Source organism: Phacochoerus africanus, chromosome 3 (assembly GCF_016906955.1).
Source record: "Phacochoerus africanus isolate WHEZ1 chromosome 3, ROS_Pafr_v1, whole genome shotgun sequence".
NCBI lineage: Eukaryota > Metazoa > Chordata > Mammalia > Artiodactyla > Suidae > Phacochoerus > Phacochoerus africanus.
In genome coordinates, this window is record NC_062546.1 from 49,654,671 (window position 1) to 49,670,145 (window position 15,475).

Consider the following 15,475-nt stretch of genomic DNA (forward strand, 5'->3'; position numbering starts at 1 on the left):
GGAGAGGGGCCGCGGAGAATGGGGAGAGGTGAGCTAGCTCATCTTCCCCACCCCCTCACTTCTAACCCGCCACCCAAAGCCGGAAGAGGCGCTGGCAGCCGGAGCCCCGACTCGCGGGCGGGGAAGGAGGGGACGCGCAGCCACAGCTTTGTCTGGGAGGGAGGGGAGAAGCCCCGCCCCCCCAGGGGGGAGGGCGGGCGGGAGTGGAGGGGGAAGAAGAAAGGCGAGGGCTGTGGGGTGGGGGTAGAGAAGAGCTAGAGAAAGGCGGGGAGGGAGGGTGGTCTGACCCGAAAGGGGCAGATAAAGGCAGAGGGGCGGGCGAGCGAGGAGGGGCTGGGGGGGTGGTGCTAAGGGGGCGGGGCGCCCGACCCCCAGTTGCGCGGCTGCAGCTCTCTCAGCCCGGCTGGAAGTGAGCCGGGCTCGCCGACCGCTGGCCGAGCAGCCCCCCAAACCCGGCCGAAGCACTCCCACTTTCCAACTCCACGGTCCCCGCAGCGCGCGCGAGATGCAGCCGGCTCGGGACGCAGGCAAGGCTCCGGGCGCTGGGCGCGGGGAGCGAGGCTCCGGGGGCGAGTTGCGGGGCGCGAGGTGTGGTGCACTGGGCGGCCCTCTCTCCTCTGTCCCTCTTCCGCCTCGCCGAAAGTTTTCTCGCGGTGTCCCCTGTCCCGTCCAAGTCAGCCCCTCAGTCCTGGTCTGCCACTATTCTCCTCCCTCCTTCACCAGAGGCTGGGGGTTCCCGGGCGTGCGGACTCCCCAGGGGCAGCGAGGGCGCGGAGCACCAGCCCGCCCTCCTTTCGCCCGAGAAAGTTGTGGCTCCGGGCTCGCCTCCCCCTCCGACCTTTGGGGGTCCATCCTTCTCTCCGGGCCAAGGGCGATGGCAGGAAAGCACTCCCGCCCCATCCCCGAGGTCCCTAGGAAACCCTGGAGAAAAGGTGCCGGGTGGCAGGTGCCAGGATGGCAGGCCCCGACAGCCCTGGAGGGTGTCCGACCCCAATCTTGTCTCCTTCTAACCCGTTCAAGGCACGTTTCGCTGGAGGGTTCCAGCCTAGAGCAGGGCGCTGGACGCCTGGGGGTCCTGGGTCCTCGTGGCACTTCCTCTTTGCCGGCTCCCGGGCCGCCTCCAGAGTTGATATCCGAGGTCGTTGGGAACCTCTGCGTCTTCTCTCACCCGAGAGGCAGTTGCTTTGGGCCGACCGGGCCACTTCTGCATTTTGAGCGCCTGCGTTGTACTCAACTCCTAAGCTGGCAGAGCCCTGGGGACAGCAGAGAGGCGCGGTGGTCTGACCGGGGAGACAGAGGGTTGGTTCAATCTTCCTGGGGCTCTTTGTGGGCCCTGGGTTGTTCACCGCACCTTTGCACCTTGGTGGCAGGAGCTGAGCGCCAGGCTTCTGAACGCTGCAATGCACTTTGTTCTCAGGTGTGCGGAATCTGGGTCCCTAGAACTTATACTCCCAGAGAACAGAGGCCGTTTCTACAGCTGGATAGGTGTATAGTAAGTACTTTACATGTAATGAATGAATGAATGAGCCAATGAACTGACAAATAACAATTCCTGTCACAGTTGATCTTAGTACAATGGGAGGAAAGAATTAGAAACAATGATTCTTTTAAACAGCTGTGGGACAGAGCCCTGGGCCTTTTTTCCACAACAGCTGATTGAGGAATCCAGGGTTGGATTTATTTTACTCCTAAATTCACATTTACTTTACTTGGAACTTTTTCTGCAGGTCTTCTGAGGAATTATCATAGCTAAGCTATATTGTGTCCTTTGAGGAGAGCCCTTTAAAAAAAAAACAAAAGCAAAAACTTGTGTCCAAATGCAGTGTCAGTCTGAGAGGTGCCGGTTTGGAATCAAGAGACCCTGGAGTGGGGCCATGACTGTGGGCACCAGCTGTGCTTTCTCATTTGAATAGGCCAGCCTGATGCCTGGCAGCTGTGACAGTTCAGTGGGGTGGGAGTGGGGGGTTGTAGAAGAGGGTCTCAAATGATGGCTGAGCTTGGAGAGGTAGGGTAGCTTGAAAGAAGCTAGTTTTTGCCCTGGATAAAAGGAGATGGAAAGAGCATGCAATCTGCTCAGGCAAATGGGAGCCTGTGCTGGTTCAGTTCATGATTCCCTGTGCAGAGTAGGCTGAAAGGTGAGTCTTGCTCCTCCTTCAGAAGATGGAAGAGCAGAGTTCTCACTGTGGCTCAGTGGAAACGAATCTGACTAGTATCCATGAGGATGTGGGTTCCATCCCTGGCCTTTCTCAGTGGGTTAAGGATCCAGCATTGCTGCTAGCTGTAGTGTAGGTTGCAGATATGGCTTGGATCCGGTGTTGCTGTGGCTGTGACTGTGGTGTAGGCTGGCAGCTGCAGCTCTGATTTGACCCCTAGCCTGGGAACTTCCATGTGTCTCAAGTGTGACCCTAAAAAGCAAAAAAAAAAAAAACAAAAAAAAACCCCACAAACAAACAAAAAAACCCCAAAAACCAGTGTAAGAGCAGATGTGGAATATTTAGGAGATAGGATATTTGGAGAGCAGCCTAGGCATTTTCCACGTTCCTCTGTCCTTATTTTTATTCATTTTTATGCTTGTGAAATCTGGTTAGAATGATGAGGGATGCCTTTGGGTGGCCTGGCTAAGAGGAGGATCGGGGTCCCTAGTCATACCCTCTTTCAGGGAGTACACCTGGCTGAGTGGGCCAGGGCCTGAGCCGTTTTTACCTGGTGCTGTTCTTCCAGCTGGCAGCATCCCCATCTTCCTGCGGGTGGTCTCATTCTGCCCCAGAGTCCACTTCTCTACATCTCCCCATGGCTTCTCTGTTTTAGGCTTCAGGTCCTCTCTCCAGGTTGTGTTATCTTAGGGGTTGGTCCCAGGTGGTAGACAACCCTACACCTTGCTTTCAATCCCTCATTTCTCCTCCTTGCTCTTGTATCCTGGCCTACCTGGAACTGATCGGTCCCTGGGTTTTGCTTTGGTTTCTTGGTCTATTTCCTGGTGCTCCAGAGCCAACCTTCTTGTCTGCCTTCCATGCGTGAGATGCTTAGGAATGGCCAAGAGAGGTGGTTGGAGAGGTGCCCAGGACCAAGTATCCTGGCGCCTCTGCAGGAGTGCCAAGGGCTAGACTTGCCAGAAAGGGGTCCTGTCACCAAAGCACAAAAGGACCTGGGCCTAATTATTTCCTTCAGTCCTCTCTAGGATGCTTTTGACAGGAAGTGTTCTCACTGGGAGGTGGGGTGAGGAGATGGGACCAGATTGTGAGAGAATCCCTCAGAGAGCCTAGGAAACTGGATGATCCCAAGAACAGTTTCAGGATTTATCTGCATTTCTTCTCCTCTGCCCAGACTAAGAAACTGGGCAGGTCTCAGCAGTATCCTTGGAGTGGAACGTGACATCCAGTCTCTGTCTTCAAGCCATAGTTGTGGACAGCTGCTCCAGCTGGGTTTATAAAACCAGGACAGGGATCCCCTCCTGTATCTCCCCGCCCTTCCCACCACTCTTCAGAATATGGTCCAGTTATTTACCCCAGTGACACACTGGGCTATTTAAACACCTCCCTGCCTCTCCCGAAGAATTTTAAATGAGTCCTTAGGCTGGGTGAAGCTACCACAGGCCCATGATTACTGGTTTCATTTATTTGGCTGTTTGAGGGTTCCCACGGGGGATGTGGTAGGGAAGGCGGAGGTCGGGAGGCAGAGGAGAAACAGGGCACAAAGGAACAGGAACATCCTCCAGACTTGATTGGCTAGGTGGCCAGGGGGTCATTTTTATTTTTATTTTTATTTTTGCCATTTCTTGGGCTGTTCCCAGGCTAGGGGTCAAATTGGAGCTGTAGCCACTGGCCTATGCTAGAGCCACAGCAGCTCGGGATCCGAACCGCGTCTGCAACCTACACCATGGCTCACAGCAATGCTGGATCGTTAACCCACTGAGCAAGGCTAGGGATCAAACCCACAACCTCATGGTTCCTAGTCAGATTCGTTAACCACTGAGCCACGACGGGAACTCCATGGGGGGGGGGTGTCATTTTTAATCATACCTGGGATGATGGACTTTGGAGCCTGTAATCACAAGTCGATGCAGCTGCTTGCCAATGACAGCTTGAGGCTGTGGACCTCCTGCCCAAGACAGCTGTGACTGAACCAGAGAAGGCAGCCTCTCACCAAAGAAGCAGGTAGGGGAGTTCTTGTCATGGCTCAGTGGTAATGAACACAACTAGAATCCATGGGGACGTGGGTTCCACCCCTGGCCCGTCTCAGTAGGTTAAGGATCTGGTGTTGCCGTGAGCTGTGGTTTAGTCACAGACGTGGCTTGGATCCTGCGTTGCCTTGGCTGTGGTTTATGAGGACAGTGGCAGCTCAGATTCGACCCTTGGCCTGGGAACCTCCATGTGCCAAGAGTGTGGCCCTAAAAATAAAAAATGGGGGGGGGAAGGGCATTTGTTTAATTCTGGTGGGATCAGCAATGACTTAGAATGGCTTTTCCTATTCCTTCTATGGACAAAAGTTAGCAAAAAGATACCTTGTATTTCCTTGGACGCGTTAACCCAAAGTGATTTGGCAAATAGGTTTGCTTTTACCAGCATGGCACTTTACCCATAGTGTTAGTTTGATTAACTGCTCTTTTCTATAAGAGCATTTTTTTTAAATGAAGTATTGGATTTGGAGTTTGGATGGCATGCAGATTTTCTAGCTTCATGGTATTCAGCAATGGAATAGATGCTGTCAGCATCCTTCTCCCCATGTTCCCTTTACCTCAACCAATGACTGATGGGAGAAAGTGTAAAACTACAGCAGCTCCCTCACCTCTGTTTTGGGATAACTTTGGGGCATGTTCGATGCTGTCTTTTCAGAGTTGCCTAGTAGGGCCAAATCCCAGTTGCACACAGTAGTAACTGTTTCCCTTCATTGGCTGCCTTCCCTTCCCTGTTTTACTTTCTCACTCTCCTTCCCCTTGTACTTGAATTCTTGTTTCACAGTCAGCTTCTGGGGGGAAATCAACCCAGGGCTTTAGTCTGTGGTTAAAAAGTCACTTAAAGTCTCTGAGTCACAGTTTCCCCAACTCTGATGGCAGTGATAACTATTTTGCTGCAGTGTGTGCTCAGGCGCCCAGGGGCCTGGTGCACAGCAAGCATTCAGGCTCATTGAATAGCACAGAGAGCTCTGATGGGTCTGGGAGTGGGTATTGTGTGGAACATGAAGTATAATGCTTAGGAGAGAAAGACATGAGGGGCGCACACCTGACCATGACTGAGCTGGGATGTGACGGGTGATCTTAATTTCTGATTTTGTACACAGGATGAGGAGGATAAAGATTGTACCAGGTGTCAAAATTTGGGGTATGTTCAGCTCTGCCCTAAGCTGGCTGAATCACTGTGTATGAGACACTTTGGGGTTCATTTGAGTAATGTATTTATGCCCTGGGTCTTTGAGGGCCTTGGTTTCCCCATCTCCAAGGCCAGGGATTAAGTGATTCCATAAGTCCCTTCAAGCCCTTGGTCTCATTAGGGAGAGTTCACTGTATTCTTATTCTGTCCATACCAAGAAAACCTTTAACCAAAGAAAACCTTTCATGTGTCTATACTTAGGTTGCCTACCATGTGGCACCCAGCACTGGGCCATCCTAGAGTTTTGCTATAGTCTTTCCTGCTGGCACAAGGGATTTCAGGAGAATTATCCCAGTAAAGTTCTGCCTTCGTTGTGTAACAGGCTCACTTAGTGACCTAGGCAGGATGTGTCACCAGAGGAGGCCTGGAGAGTGGGATAGAGGATCTGGTTTCCAATGGAAAGGATACTCCCCACTTTCCTTGAACCACTATGCAGTGTTATAGATGCCCAAGTGGATTCGAAGAAAAGTCCATGTGAAGAGAGTTTGTCTTCTTCTTCTTCTTCTTCTTTTTTTTTTTTTTTATGCCTTTTAGGGCTGTACCTACTGTATATGGAAGTTCCCAGGCTCTGGGTCGAAACAGAGCTACTGCTTCCAGCCTACAGCACAGCTCAGGGCAACACTGGATCCCCGGCCCACTGAGCGGGGCCAGGGATTGAACCCGCATCCTCACGGAATCCAGTCAGATTTGTTTCCCCTGCGCCACAACGGGAACACCTGAGAGAGACTTCTGTTTGACAGAATTCGGCATTCTTGGTCGAGTTTTACTCAGAATGCTTCATCAACCATCCTCCTGAGGGAGTTCCTGACTCAGCAATTTCATCCATAGGATACCTTATCCTAAAGATATAATTAGATATAATATAAGATATTATATCCTAAAGCTATAATCAGAAAAATATGTGCATGAAGGGTGACCTGTGCAGCGTTGCTTATAATAATAACAAGAGCAAAAATGGAAACTAAATGCCTAGCAGTAGTGACCTTGTTTGTCATGGTTTACCTATATGGTAAAATACCACGTGACTACAAAAAAAGGTAGGCTATTGTGTGTCTGTTAACATGGGAAAATGATAGATTCCTAAAAAGGAAGTCACCAAACAATGTGCTATTTTTGTAAAATAGATCGTCCGTTTATATTTACCTCTGGAAGGGTGTATGGCAAAATAGTAATAGCGATTGTCTCTGGGTGGTGAAGTTTTAGAAGATTTGATCTTAAAATTTTTCATATTAAATATTTTCAATTTTTTATTCTGGTAAATTATAGACAAATAATTTCTTTTTTTACCCCCCCCCCCCCTTTTTTTTCCTTTTTAGGGCCACACCTGCAGCATATGGAAGTTCCCAGGTGAAGGGTCGAATTGGAGCTACAGCTGCTGGCCTACACAGCAACTCTACATCCAAGCTGAGCCTGCAGCCTACACCACAGCTCATGGCAACACTGAATCCTTAACCCACTGGGCGAGGCCAGGGATCGAACCTGCATCTTCATGGTTCCAATCCAGTTTGTTTCCGCTGAGCCACAATGGGAACTCCCCTTTTAAGCACTTTTAAGTGTACAATTCAGTGCTGTCACAGTCTGTTTAAGCCATATTATAACAAATGCAACAGACTGAGTGACTTACAGACAACAGAAATTTATTTTTCACAGTTCTGAAGGCTGGAAGTCTAATGTCAGGGTGTCAGCATGGTCAGTCCTCTTCCAGACTGCAGACGTCTCATTATATCCTTACATAACCTAAGGGGTTTGGAAGGTCTGTGGGGTCGCCTTTCATCCCGTTCATGGCTCCACCTTCATGACCTAATCACCTCCCAAAGGCCTCACCTCCTAATGTCATCATAGGATTTCAGCATATAAATGTAGGGACAACACACACATTCAAACCATAGCCGTGGCTTTCAGTGCATTCACAGTATTGTATGACCATTACCACTATTCATTTCTAGAACTTTTCCATCATCCCAAAAGGAGACTCTGTACCCATTAAACACTAACTCCTCATGTTTCCCCCTCCCCCAGCCCCTGGTAATCTCCGTTATGCTTATTGCCTTTATGAATTTGCCCATTCTAGGTTGCTTATAGAAATGTGCAATAATTGTCCTTTAGTGGATCTCAATCTTTTTGCTTATCTGTATTTTTAAATTAAAAAAGTCTTTTATTTGTATAAGAAAAACGAAAGGAACAAGAAAACCCTGGGAGAGAGTTGTGGCATTTAGTCTCTGGTATTTTCATTTCAAGCTGGGCCATGAGGTCCTGGCCATTCTTGCTGTGTCCTCTGCCATCACCTGAGGCAGGGGTCAGCATCTGACCTCCATTTCGGCCTGGCAGGACAAAGGTAGATGGTCAGTGGGCTTCAGAACTGATCATATCTGGGGCTTGCTGGTTGCCGGCAGCTGGGCCTTAGGTCCCTGGCTGAATCTTTTATTTTTAAGGCCGCTCCTGCGGCATATGGAAGTTCCCAGGCTAGGGATTGAATTGGAGCTGCAGCTGCCAGCTTACCCCACAGACACAGCAACACTGGATCTGAGCCACATCTGGGACCTACACCTCAACTTGCACCAGTGCTGGATCCTCAACCCACTGATAGAGGTCAGGGATCAAACCTGCATTCTCACGGACGCTATGTTGGGTTCTTTACACACTGACCCACAATGGGAACTCCCACCCTGAATCATCTTATCCAGGAATTTCTGTATGTGGTGTTGGGATTGAGAAGGTGCACTTGGGGTTCACTGTGCCTCAAACCTGACTTCTGTTCTGCGGTGTGTGAGGTGCAAATCAGGTGGATGTTGGGTTGTCGAGACCCTCTTCCTTAAAGATTGAGAACAAGAGCCTCAACCTTTCTATTTTGAGCATCCTTTCCATATTCCAGACCCTGTGGCTCAATTCAACCTGCTAAACAGCCACCATGGCAGCTGTGGGTATTGTTGACAGGCGGGGTCAGCCTGGCTGGCATGCAGGGAGGACTTTGGTTGGCAGAGTCCACCAGACCCTAAATACTCTGGGGAGATGGGTGGTAGCCCCAGATAATTACGGCCCTCTTCCCAAAGCTCCATATAGGCTCTGATAGTGGATTAGACAGACATCTAGAACAAGGATTGCTCTCTTGTGAAAGTAAGCGCATCAGTGGGGATATGCGCCATGGGGTGGGGGCAGGGAGGCAGTATGTTTGTGTGCTTCAGTCTGGTCTGAGCTGAGAGGAGGTCAGGAAGCTTTGGTACCCAGCAGTTGGGTACCAGTTGGTGTGGCTTTATTTAGGGGTCATGAGAGTGGCCCCGGTGGCTTTGATCTGGGATGTCTCGTTCTGTGGGAAATCCTTGAAGTTTGTCATTTAAGCAAGCTCCCCAGAAGAGGCTGCCTGGCTCACCAGGGAGTTGGTGAAATAATGTAGGTCTGGGAGGGACAGATGGGCCCATAGTGCCCTCTGGAAGTTTCTTTACCTGGCCCTGCCTGTTTTCTGTCTGCTCAGTAGAAGGCTGTTCTTTTCATCCCAGGCAGTGAGGGAAGTGAAAAGGTTTTACAGAAATGGCCTTTGAAGGCCATCTTGAGAGTTCTGTTTTTCATGGTGCTGATTCTTCTTTAGGGTTAGTAGCAGGTTGCAGGGCAAGACAGAAGAGGCTGTGAGTGTGGTTTTGTGGAAAACTTCCTCTTAGCCTCCTGGAAATGTTCTGGAAACCCCTGGATGAGCTGGCTCTCCTGGGTCTGAGATCTGCTGTGTGAGGCTGAATTTTCCCACACACGTTGCAGCGCGTTAACAAGGTTAAAGCAGGGTGGCTGTCAGATGCCCGCAGGGGCTTCCCCAGCACACGCTGGACCCTTCCAAGGAGGAGCTGGCCCGCCTTGTGGGGTGGAGGAGGCCAGCGCTTTTGGCTCTTGCGCTGCCTGCGCTGGGTAGCAAGGAGGGGAACCCCCAAGATCTCTGCATTCAAAGCTCCGAGGGTCAGCCTCCAGCACCAAAAAAGGGAAGAACCGTTGGGGTTCCCTTAGGAAGGGGATATGAGGTCAGAGATGAGGCTCAGAAGAGCCGTCAGTAAACAGGAAGTGAGGCCAGAGAGAAACCTGTGCTGGAGGAAATGGGGAACTGGAGGGGCCTCATCACCTGCCCCGTTGAACAAGCCAGGGGTCCCCTGGAGCTGATGGCCAGTGGGGGCTTGGAGCACGAGGAGTGATGAGGACCTTGGTCTCTCCCTGTGGGAGGGGGCTCCACTTAAATATCATAATTATTGCACTGGAGGAAAGCTGAATTTGCCCTTCTGGAGGTAGGGCTTTAAATACCAGTAAAAGAGCCCTTGGTTGTGAGAAATGCAGGTCAAAGTGGTCTCCCTGGTCTGATGTGCCTGCACTGACTTTCCACGCTTTCCTCATGTCAAGTCGGTTGCACTAAATGTCGCACTTTGTTGAGTTTTTATCCTGGGAGGGGGCACATCTTGGCAGCGCCCCTCTGGTTGAAGGTGGTGGTGCTGCTGCTTTAGGGGTGGCAGAAATGACCAGCCCTTCCCTGGGGGCCTGTGGACATGGGAGGGTTAGCTTTCTAGGTCTTTGGATGCTATGAGCTGGCGTCTAAGTGCTACACACACACACACACACACACACACGCACGCACGCACGCACGCACACACACTCCCTCTCTCCCCCACACATTCCCTCACACACCCACACATTTATATGCACACTTACACACCCTCTCCCTCACACTCACGTTGTACCATTTATACACACACTCTCTTCCACATCTGTACCTATACACTTACATACATTCTCTCTCTTTCTCTCTCACACTCACACACACACACACACACACACACACACACAGACTTTTCTTTCTGGAGTTTTTGCTTCCTTTATTTGTCCTATTGCAACATCCCTGTTTATCTGCTGTGAGGCTAAGAGCTTTTGGATTTCCTTCTAAATATCCATCCAGAAGGTCAAAAGCTTGTGGATGTCGGTGGGACTTCCTATAAACAAGTAGTTGCTCAGCTGGGCCTGTGAGGTGATTGTTTCATTGGGTGATTGTTGGGACTCTCCAGGTTACTCACCTGGCTGCTGGCGTGGGAGTAGGAGGCAGGCCTTTCTGGCAGGAATCCCAGGACCATTTCCTCAGCTCTTCCCCAGCCCCACTGGGGAGTTGAGACTGTTTCCAGAAGGCCTGAATAGGAAGGGCCAAAGCACAATTTGGCAGTGGAAGGAGCTGAGGCTTTGCAGACCATGCTGCCGGCAGGAGGGAGCCCAGCCTGGCCACCTGCTACATCTCAGGCCCTCATCTGGCAGGTGGGCCGGGAAGGGGCTGCCTTCTGGGATGGGAGTGAGGTTGCCTGTCAGCAGGGGCCTCATACCTGTTGTCAGTTGGGCCCTCAGACTTTTTCCAGGAGGAGGAGGGGCAGGCGGTCTTGGGGGGCGGGCCTGTGAGTGGAAGGGGTAGCTTCCACATGGTGAGATGTGTCTGGGGGTTCATGGCTCTGTGACATTGCTAGTACCTGGATCCCTGGATGGAATCTCCATCCATGGCCCCTGCAGGGTCTGCTTTTCCTGCAACTTGTCTGCTGGGCCTGTCACTGACTCACCTGCCTTCTTTAGGGCCCCAGGGCTCACTGTGACTGGCACGACCTACTCAGAGCCCCTTGTGTCCAGCACTTATTCAGGGCATCACAGGAGGAGCACTGGTTTCATGTCAGCTCCGTGACCTGGGACAAATTACCTAACCTATGGGAACTTCAGTTTCCTCTTATATATTTGCTTATTTATTTTTTGTCTTTTTAGGGTCACATCTGAGGCATATGGAAATTCCCAGGCTAGGGGTCGAATCGGAGCTGCAGCTGCTGGCCTAAAAACACCACAGCCACAGCAAAGCCAGATCCTTAACCCACTGAGCAAGGCCAGGGATGGAACTCGTGTCCTCATGGATACTAGTTGGGTTCATTACCACTGAGCCACAATGAAATCCCTCCTCATCTTTAAAATGATGAAAATAAAGCCTTCCCTGTGGGTTCTTCTAAGCAATAAGAGGAAGCTTCTTGAGTCTTGTCAGCAGCACCAGCAGCCCTTGGAAGCCTGTTAGGAATGCACATGCTCAGACTCCATTCCAGAAGAGCTGAATCTGAAACCAGGAGCGTTGGGGATCAGTAATCTGTATTTAATGAACCACTGGGGGATTCTGATACACACTTCTCTAGAACGTGGCCACATTCAGTGATTTTTAGCTGAAAAGTCTTCACCTTTATCTCAAGAGAAGCTGGAACTTAAATGGGGGTTCTGCTTGCAGCAGACAGTCCTGGGTTTGAACTCTAGCTCTGCCTCTTCCTGGCTGTGTGTCTTTGGACAAGTTACTTCACTTCTCTGTGCCTCGGTCGCTTCATCTACAATTGGGGATATTAAGTTTTCTTTCTTCATGGGGTTGTTGTGGGGATTCCATGGGTCAAAGCAGGTAATAGCTAGCCCAGAGTAAGCTTACATTTCTGATAGCTGTCTTTGGTTCACATGTGTTTTTTCTTATTTACATAATAATAAGAGTGTGATAGTTCTGTTCTCTCTTTGTGGGGGAAACAGGTGACCAGGGCCTCCTTGGACTAGTTACCCACAGGTTCTCTTGAGCTAAGTAAGCCCTTTCCTCCCTGCCTCAAGTGCCATCCCCGCTCAGAGAGCACAAGCCAACCTCTTTCCAAATACCTCTCCCTCCCTTTTCCTTAATTTCCAACATCCTTTTGGGGTGAGGAGGGGGCAATGCTTTGTATTCACAGTCACAGTAAAGCTGAGGAAGTGGAGTCCATAAACCCAGCATGCTTGACCTTAACTCTCTCTATGGTGCTGAGCAGAGTGACTGGGAGAGCCCTGTGGGTGGCTGACTGCCCCTGCCCCCCACCCCCCAGTGTGGGGAAGGGGATGGAAGAGGAACACGGGGCTTGGTTAGTAAGTGAGCCTTTAACTGAAGAGAGCAAGCAGATGGAAAGCTAAGTATGGTGTTTCCTTCCCAGGCAGCCAGAGTTTTGCCCACGTCCAGGTCGGGCTCAGGTGGAATCTCCTGTAATCTCTAGATCTCGGCAGGGCCCCAGGCTGCAGCTCATCTCCTTCCTTGCATGGCGCAGTAGGGCTGGGGTTTCCTGTTTGCCACTGACACTTCTTCCTGCCCTGGTACCAGGGGGCTGAAGTGCAGGGCGTGGGGGTCAGAACTCTCTTCTCTGTCACTGATTGGCTACACAGCAGGGTCCCTTAGGAGACTGAAGCAGCATGAAGCACTGTCAGACAACTTTCTTCTCTAACCCTGGGGCTCCCCAGATTGTCCCCAGAGGGCTGGGCCGGGCAGAGTTCAGAGAAGAGTTGGGGAGAGGCCCCAAAAGGGGAAGCTGCAAGCCTCCGGCTAGTGTTTTCTTTGCATCTGGGGCCAACAGCTAGCTTCCTGCTTCTGTGATGTGATGCCCTTGGTTTGTGGACCCCTCGCATTAGTTCTGCCTGCAGACACTGACCCTCTGGAATGCTCTACCCTGTCCCCCTCTTTCCTATGAAAGACTCAACTGATTTATTTGTAGAAAATTCTGTTCCTTCCCTGTTGAAAGGCTGCGTTGAAGACACTGGGGGGTGTCCTCTATCCCCATCAGATTTCATGGTGTTTCTCAGTCCTGGCTGTACATCAGCATGACTTGGGGAGCCTTTAAACATTCCTGGACCTCTTCCCAGAGGGTCTGATGAAATCGGCCTCAAAATCAGGAATTTAAAATCAACCCCCTCCCCCGCCCCCACTCCAGGAGTGTCTAGCGTGCACCCAGAATTAATTAGAACCTCTGAGACATCATGCATCTCAAGGTCAGCGATTCCTCCTTCCCACCTTGGTTTCAGCTGAGACCTTGTCAAGTTCATGACCCTCTCACTGGTCAAGGGTGGGCTCTGTGGGGTTGACCCCTTGGAATGCTTTGTGCAATAAACCCTGCCCCCTCCCAGCCTGTCTCCCTCTCCTAGGTGTCCCTCCTTAGAGACTGGGACTGTTCCCCACCCCTACCCTACCCAGGGCGCTGGGGTGGGGGCCTGGCTCCTGTGATGCAATCAGGATGACTGCTTAGGAAACAAAACCCCAGAAACCACCAGGGGAGGTTCTTCATCTTACTCTGGACTTTCCTGCCAGGGGCTGCCCACCTTTCTGTTCTGTATTTGCCTGCTGGGGACTTTCCAGTTGATCAGTAAGATGAGAGACCCTTAGTCTCCAGGCTGGAACAGAAACTGTGCAGGACTTGGCCGGCTCCTAGGGCTGTTTCGAGACCAGATGAATAATTGCCATGTGTTTTCCGGGTTCCTTGACAGTAAGGGAGTGAGGGCACAGGAGTTTGGAGGGCCCAAGAGCTCAGAACAACAGAGGAGATTCTGCTCTCCTTGAAGAGAGCTTTGGTTGCCTTTCCACTTCAAGCTTCCTTAGGATTTAATGTTTGCCCTCACAGGAAGCAGGGTTGGTTCATTCAAGGCCCCCCCTTATTTATTCTTGGGGAGGCTGGAAACACCTGTGAATGGGGAGTCTGTGAAAAGGAAGAGGAAAGGATCCTTTGTGTAGCAGCTGCAGGGTTTTGACTGGTCTGGAGCTTGGGCAGGCCTGTCCCCACTCCTGCAGCTCAGCTATGCACCTCGCCTGGCCATCCTGTGTGGGCAGCTGTTCCCTCCAGCTTGAGAGGAGGGAAGAGCCAGGAGCTGCTTCAGGCCCTAATGTGGGCCAGGTGTAATGGACAATACTATCACCCACCCAGATCCCCTTTCTCTGTTGCATGTTATGGGTGTGGACTGCTGACAGGTCTTAGCTGGTCTACAGCATGACTAGGTGCCAAGGAGTCTCAGGTCCCCACTTAGCTGCTCCCTGTTTTGTTTTGTGTTTTTTGTTGTTGTTGTTGTTGTTGTTGGGCCGCGGGTGCAACATATGGAAGTTCCCAGGCTAGGGGTTGAATTGGAGCTGCAGCTGCCAACCTACACCAGAGCCATAGCAATACGGGATCCAAGCTGTGTCTGAACCTGCATCACAGCTCAAGGCAACACCAAATCCTTAACCCACTGAGCGGGGCCAGGGATCAAACCCACCTCCTCATGGATCCTAGTCGGGTTCGTTACTGCTGAGCCACACGGGAACTCCTGCTCCCTGGTCTTGAGAATTGCTCTTGCAGAGAAATGCCCGGGCACTCACCCCCTCTCCCAGGGTGGCTCTCAGCCAATGGCTGCCTAGCCCAGGGTGCAGAGGTCTGGCTTGCTCTTCTCAGGGTGGGACAATCCAGTGGAGTTATTCACACCCTCAAGCTCCTGTGGGAGCAGGCTGGGGCTGGGCTCCAGCTGAACCCGTGTCACTCCCCAGCTCCTTCTCCAGCCCCTCCTCCTCCCCTTACTTACAAGTTTCCCCTGAAAACACTTCCTCAATAACTCGTATACACAAGAATTCCAAGATTTTTTTGTTTTTTGCGGCCTGTGGAAGTTCCCAGGCTAGGGGTTGAATCGGAGCTACACCTACACCATAGCTGGCCTACACCACAGCCACAGCACCAGATCCAAGCCATGTCTGCAAACGCTGCATCCTTAACCCAATGAGTGGGGCCAGGGATTAAACCCAAATCCTTATGGATACTAGTCAGGTTCATTACTGCTGAGCCACAGTGGGAACTCCAGAATCCCCAGTTTTGACCTCTGCCTCAGGACTCCCCTGACCTAAGGCAGCAGGTTAGCTTTCCTTGGGCTGACTACTGATTCTACTGTCTCCCTTGAAGAATTAATAATAAGAATGGGAATATCGGCGGGACAGAGGCACAGCCTGGGAGCCGAGGGTCCCATCAGGGGAAAGAAATCCCAAGTGGATGGTTTCTGTGTGCTGGTAAGTGTTTTGATGAAGGGTAGGCTGAGGTGTGAGTGCCTGTGCCCAGGGACAGTGGGGACAGGTGTAGGGGGCTCAGTTTTGGGACAGGGTCTAGGGAACATGTGAGTTTGCTTAGGTCTGAGAAGGAGCGTGGGCACACTCAGAGCAGGGGAAGCAGGCCCAGGAGGTTCTTTGTAGCTGGGTTGTCATCATCTTCGGTGGCTTGGGAACCTTCCCTTTGTCAAGACATTCTCTTGGATCTTAAGGAAGCCTGTAGCCTCGTGTTGTCTTGGGAACAGGCAGG

The 15,475-nt window shown here is 51.4% G+C and overlaps 1 protein-coding gene across 2 annotated transcripts in view; it reads left to right on the forward strand.

Annotated features, from left to right (window-relative positions):
• The first annotated feature begins 246 nt into the window (after nt 1–246).
• Nucleotides 247–15,475, forward strand: part of RASSF2 (Ras association domain family member 2) — a 42,975-nt gene continuing 27,746 nt past the window's right edge. The window contains exon 1 of one of the 2 annotated variants that reach the window (XM_047771725.1): nt 247–527. The gene's annotated coding sequence lies outside the window, so the exon portion shown is untranslated. Of the gene's footprint in view, nt 528–1,417; nt 1,493–15,475 lie in introns of those variants that run through there. The other variant, XM_047771726.1, reaches the window with a different exon arrangement.